Source organism: Arachis ipaensis, chromosome B2 (genome assembly GCF_059453495.1).
Source record: "Arachis ipaensis isolate K30076 ecotype BB chromosome B2, ASM5945349v1, whole genome shotgun sequence".
Classification (NCBI taxonomy): domain Eukaryota; kingdom Viridiplantae; phylum Streptophyta; class Magnoliopsida; order Fabales; family Fabaceae; genus Arachis; species Arachis ipaensis.
In genome coordinates, this window is record NC_142437.1 from 21,780,469 (window position 1) to 21,787,500 (window position 7,032).

Here is a 7,032-nt window from a genome sequence, read left to right on the forward strand (position 1 = left end):
CAATGGCTACCTTCCATCCTTCCAGTGAAAACTACGCTCACGCGCTCTGTCACAGCACGGCTAATCACCGGTTGGTTCTCGATCCGGTTGGAATAGGATTTACTATCCTTTTGCGTCTGTCACTAACGCCCAGCCTTCAGGAGTTTGAAGCTCGTCACAGTCATTCAATCCTTGAATCCTACTCGGAATACCACAGACAAGGTTTAGACTTTCCGGATTCTCATGAATGCCGCCATCAGTTCTAGCTTATACCACGGAGATTCTGATTAAGGAATCTAAGAGATCCTCATTCAATCGTATATAGAACGGAGGTGGTTGTCAGGCACACGTTCATGATTTGAGGAAGGTGATGAGTGTCACAGATCATCACCTCCATCACAGTTAAGCGCGAATGAACATCTTAGATAGGAACAAGTGTGTTTGAATGGAAAACAGAAATACTTGCATTAATTCATCGAGACACAGCAGAGCTCCTCACCCCCAACAATGGGGTTTAGAGACTCATGCCGTCAGAGAATACAAAGTTTAGATCTGAAATGTCATGAGATATAAAATAAGTCTCTAAGAGTTGTTTAAATACTAAACTAGTAGCCTAGGGTTACAAAATATGAGTGGATTATGATGGATGATGCAGAGATCCACTTCTGGGGCCCACTTGGTGTGTGCTGGGGCTGAGATTTAAGTGAGTCACGTGCAGAGGCCATTTGTGGAGTTGAACGCCAGTTTTTGTGCCAGTTTGGGCGTTCAACTCCAGCTTTTGATCCTTTTCTGGCGCTGGACGCCAGAATTGGGCAGAGAACTGGCGTTGAACGCCAGTTTACGTCGTCTTGCCTTGTGCAAAGTATGGACTATTATATATTTCTGGAAAGCTCTGGATGTCTAATTTTCAACGCAATTGGAAGCATGCCATTTCGAGTTCTGTAGCTCCAGAAAATCCACTTTGAGTGCAGGGAGGTCAGAATCCAACAGCATAAGCAGTCCTTTTTCAGCCTGAATAAGATTTTTGCTCAGCTCCTTCAATTTCAGCCAGAAAAATACCTGAAATTACAGAAAAACACACAACTCATAGTAAAGTCCAGAAATATGAATTTTTCCTAAAAACTAATGGAAATAAACTAAAAACTAACTAGAACATACTCAAAACTATATGAAATTAACCCCAAAAAGCGTATAAAATATCCGCTCATCACAACACCAAACTTAAACTGTTGCTTGTCCTCAAGCAACGAGACAAATAAAATAGAAGACTAATAGGTTGAGAAGCAATAATATCTCAGAGTTTTTGAGTGAAGCTCAGATTCTAATTAGATGAGCGGGACTAGTAGCTTTTTGCTTCTGAACAGTTTTGGCATCTCACTTTATCCATTGAAGCTCAGAGTGATTGACATCTATAGGAACTTAGAATTCAGATAGTGTTATTGATTCCCCTATTTCAGTGTGATGATTCTTGAACACAGCTATTTTATGAGTCTTGGCCGTGGCTCTAAGCACTTTGTTTTCCAGTATTACCACCGGATACATAAATGCCACAGACACATAATTGGGTGAACCTTTTAGATTGTGACTCAGCTTTGCTAAAGTCCCCAATTAGAGGTGTCCAGAGTTCTTAAGCACACTCTTCTTTTTGCCTTGGACCCTGACTTTAACCGCTCAGTCTCAAGTTTTCACTTGACACCTTCACGCCACAAGCACATGGGTAGGGACAGCTTGGTTTAGCCGCTTAGACCAGGATTTTATTCCTTTAGGCCCTCCTATCCACTGATGCTCAAAGCCTTGGGATCCTTTTTATTTGCCCTTGCCTTTTGGTTTTAATGGTTATTGGCTTTTTGCTCTTGCCTCTTGGTTTTAAGAGCTTTTGGCTTTTTCTGCTTGCTTTTTCTTTTTCTTTCTTTTTTTTTTTCGCCTATTTTAATATACATATATATATTTTTTTTTCTGCAAGCTTTGTTCTTTGCTGCTTTTTCTTGCTTCAAGAATCATTTTTATGATTTTTCAGATTATCAATAACATGTCTCATGTTCATCATTCTTTCAAGAGCCAACATATTTAACAGTCTTAAACAACAAATTCAAAAGACATATGCACTGTTCAAGCATTCATTCAGAAGACAGAAAGCGTTGCCACCACATGTTACTAATTAGAATTTTTCTTATTAAAAACTCAAAATTTTATTGCCTCTTATTCAAAAGATCTACTATTTTATTCATGTTTGCTGATGATGAGAAAAATAGACTATAACTTAATTGGGAATAAAATCAAATTAGACACTAATTACTACTAATGATCATGTAATGAAGACACAAACATAGATAAGCACTTAACATAGAGAAAACGAAAAACAGAGAAAGTAAGAACAAGGAACGAGTCCACCTTAGTGATGATGGCATTTCCTTCTTGAGGCACCAATGATGTTCTTGAGCTCTTTTATGTCTCTTCCTTGCCTTTGTGGCTTGATTCCTAGTGATTTTTGGTATTTCTATCCTCAGTTGCTTCCAATAATTATGTGGAGGGAAGTGCATCCCCTGAAGTATCTCTTGATTTGCAGCCACATGTTCTACCACTGAGCTATAGATCCTTCACATAATTGTTTTACCACACCAAACTTAGAATGTTGCTCGCCCTCGAGCAAAAAAAGAGGGAATAGATGAAAAAGAAGATGTGGAAAGAAAAAAAAATAGGATTATGAGGAGGGAAGGTGGGGATCCTGTGGGGTCCACAGATCTTGAAATGATCCTGTGAGGTCTACAAATCTTGAGGTGTCAAGGCATTTACATCCCTGCACCAATTTGGGCATGCAGAATGCCCTTGCACACAACTCTGGGCGTTCAGCGCCAGGTTGGTGCCCATTTTGGGCGTTCAACGCCCATTTACTAGCCATTTCTGGTGTTGAACGCCAGAACCATGCTTGGTCTGGGCGTTCAGCGCCAGGATGTTGCCCATTTTGGGGGTTCAGCGCCAGAACCATGCTCTGTTCTGGCGTTGAACGCCAGACAGGTGCTTCCTCCAGGGTGTGATTTTTCTTCTGCTGTTTTTGATTCCGTTTTCAATTTTTAATATTTGTTTTGTGACTCCACATGATCATGAACCTAACAAAACATGAAAAACCATGAAAGTAAATAAAAATTGGGTTGCCTCCCAACAAGCGCTTCTTTAATGTCCTTAGTTGGACCTTGCTGAGCTTTTAATCTAGCTTCAGCCTTGAGCATTCTTGCTCAATGTTGCCTTCTAGATAATGCTTGATTCTCTGTCCATTGACAATGAACTTCTTATCAGAATCAATATCTTGAAGCTCCACATAACCATATGGTGATACACTTGTAATCACGTATGGTCCCCTCCACCGGGATTTCAGTTTCCCGGGGAATAAACTGAGTCTAGAGTTAAACAACAGAACCTTCTGTCCTGGTTCAAAGATTCTAGATGACAGCTTTCTGTCATGCCACTTTTTTTATTTTTCTTTATATAACTTGGCATTTTCGAAAGCTGTGAATCTGAACTCCTCTAGCTCATTTAGCTGGAGCAATCTTTTTTCTCCTGCTAATTTGGCATCAAAGTTTAGGAATCTGGTTGCCCAGTAGGCCTTATGTTCCAGTTCCACGGGCAGGTGACATGCCTTACCATACACCAGTTGGTATGGAGAGGTCCCTATAGGGGTCTTGAATGTTGTTCTGTAAGCCCACAGAGCATCATCCAAGCTCCTTGCCCAATCCTTTCTACGGGTATTTACTGTCCGTTCCAGGATTCTCTTTAATTCTCTATTAGAGACTTCAGCCTGCCCATTGGTTTGTGGATGATATGGAGTGGCCACCTTGTGGCGAATTCTATACCGAACCATGGCAGAGTAAAGCTGTTTATTGTAGAAGTGAGTGCCCCCATCACTGATTAGTACTCTAGGGACACCAAACCTGCTAAAAATATGTTTCTGGAGGAACTTCAGCACTGTTTTAGTATCATTGGTGGGTGTGGCAATAGCCTCAACCCATTTTGATACATAGTCAACTGCCACCAGAATATAAGTGTTTGAGTATGATGGTGGGAAAGGTCCCATGAAGTCAATTCCCCATACGTCAAACAACTCAATTTCCAAGATTCCTTGTTGAGGCATGGCGTAACCATGAGGCAGATTACCAGTTCTTTGGCAACTGTCACAACTACGTACAAACTCTCGGGAATCTTTATAGAGTGTGGGCCAATAGAAGCCACATTGGAGGACCTTGGTGGCTGTTCGCTCACCTCCGAAATGGCCTCCATATTGAGATCCGTGGCAATGCCACAGGATCCTCTGTGCTTCTTCTCTAGGTACACACCTACGGATAATTCCGTCTGCACATCTCTTAAAGAGATAAGGTTCATCCCACAAGTAGTACTTTGCATCAGTAATTAATTTCTTCTTTTGTATCCTGTTGTACTCCTTGGGTATGAACCTTGCAGCTTTATAGTTTGCAATATCGGCAAACCATGGTGCTTCCTGAATGGCGAATAAATGCTTATCAGGAAACGTCTCAGAGATCTCTAGAGAAGGGGGGACGTCCCTTCCACTGGCTCTATCCGGGACAGATGATCAGCCACTTGGTTCTCTGTCCCTTTTCTGTCTCTTATTTCTATATCAAACTCTTGCAGAAGCAATACCCATCTGATGAGCCTGGGTTTTGAATCCTGCTTTGTGAGTAGATATTTAAGAGCAGCATGGTCAGTATACACAATCACTTTTGATCCTACTAAGTATGATCTGAATTTGTCAATGGCGTAAACCACTGCAAGTAATTCTTTTTCTGTGGTTGTGTAAATTTTCTGGGCATCGTTTAGAATGCGACTGGCATAATAAATGACATGCAGAAGCTTGTCATGCCTCTGTCCCAATACTGCACCAATGGCATGATCACTGGCATCACACATTAGCTCAAATGGTAATGTCCAGTCTGGTGCAGAAATGACTGGTGCTGTGACCAGCTTAGCTTTCAGCGTTTCAAACGCCTGCAGGCACTTTGTGTCAAACACAAATGGCGTGTCAGCAGCTAGCAGATTGCTTAGAGGTTTTGCGATTTTTGAAAAATCCTTTATAAACCTCCTATAGAATCCTGCATGCCCCAGAAAGCTTCTGATTGCCTTAACATTGGCAGGTGGTGGTAATTTTTCAATTACCTCTATTTTTGCTTGATCCACCTCTATTCCCTTGTTTGAGATTTTATGCCCAAGAACAATTCCTTCAGTCACCATGAAGTGACACTTTTCCCAGTTTAAAACTAGGTTGGTTTCTTGGCATCTTTTCAGAACAAGTTTCAGGTGATCAAGACAGGAGCTGAATGAGTCTCCATATACTGAGAAGTCATCCATGAAGACTTCCAGAAATTTTTCCACCATATCAGAGAAAATAGAGAGCATGCATCTCTGGAAGGTTGCAAGCGCATTACATAGCCCAAAGGGCATCCTTCTATAAGCAAACACTCCGGATGGACATGTGAATGCTGTTTTCTCTTGATCCTGGGGATCCACTGCAATCTGGTTATAGCCTGAATAGCCATCCAAAAAGCAGTAATAATCATGACCTGCTAGTCTTTCTAGCATCTGGTCTATGAATGGTAAAGGAAAATGATCCTTTCTGGTGGCTGTATTGAGCCTTCTGTAGTCAATACACATGCGCCACCCTGTAACTGTTCTTGTAGGAACCAGTTCATTTTTTTCATTATGAATCACTGTCATGCCTCCCTTTTTTGGGACGACTTGAACAGGGCTCACCCAGGGGCTATCAGAAATGGGATAAATGATCCCAGCCTCTAGTAATTTGGTGACCTCTTTCTGCACCACTTCCTTCATGGCTAGATTTAGCCGCCTCTGTGGTTGAACCACTGGTTTGGCTTTATCCTCCAATAGGATTTTGTGCATGCATCTAGTTGGGCTTATGCCCTTAAGGTCACCTATGGAGCACCCAAGAGCTGTCTTGTGTGTCCTTAGCACTTGAATAAGTGCTTCCTCTTCCTGTGAATTTAAAGCAGAGCTTATGATCACTGGAAAAGTGTCACCTTCTCCCAGAAATGCATATTTCAAGGATGGTGGTAGTGGCTTGAGCTCGGGTTTAGGGGGTTTTTCCTCTTTCAGAAGAAAGTTCAGAGGCTCTTTCATGTCCCCTGAATCCTCCAAATCAGGCTGAACATCTTTAAAGATGTCTTCCAACTCTTATTCGAGACTCTCAGCCATGTTGATCTCTTCTACCAAAGAGTCAATGAGATCAACTTTCATGCAGTCTGTTGATGTGTCTGGATGCTGCATGGCTTTGACAGCGTTCAACTTGAACTCATCATCGTTGACTCTCAGGGTTATTTCCCCCTGTTGGACGTCAATGAGGGATCGTCCAGTTGCTAGGAAGGGTCTTCCTAGAATGAGAGTGGCACTCTTGTGCTCCTCCATTTCTAGCACAACAAAGTCAGTGGGAAAGGCGAATGGCCCAACTCTGACAATCATGTCCTCAATCACGCCTGATGGGTATTTAGTGGAACCATCAGCAAGTTGGAGACATATCCGGGTTGGTTTAACTTCTTCAGTTAAGCCAAGCTTCCTGATAGTGGATGCAGGTATCAGGTTGATGCTTGCCCCAAGATCGCATAAAGCTGTCTTGGTGCAATCACCTTCTAATATGCATGGTATCAGAAAACTCCCAGGGTCTTTAAGCTTTTCAAGAAAGCTTTTCAGAATGACTGCACTGCATTCTTCAGTGAGGAGAACTCTTTTTGTTTCTCTCCACTCCTTTTTATGACTCAAGATCTCTTTCATGAACTTGGCATAAGAAGGTATTTGCTCAAGTGCCTTTGCAAATGGAATCTTTATTTCAAGAGTCCTTAGATAATCTGCAAAGTGAGCAAATTGCTTATCCTGCTCCTCTTTCCGGAGTTTTTGAGGATAAGGTATCTTGGCTTTATATTCCTCAACCTTAGTGGTTAAAGAAGCCTTTTTAGAGGGGTTGTTATCAGCACTTGTGTGTGTCTGATCCCTCACTGGCAATTGAGTGCCAGAGTCAGAAGCTGGAGTGACGTTAGA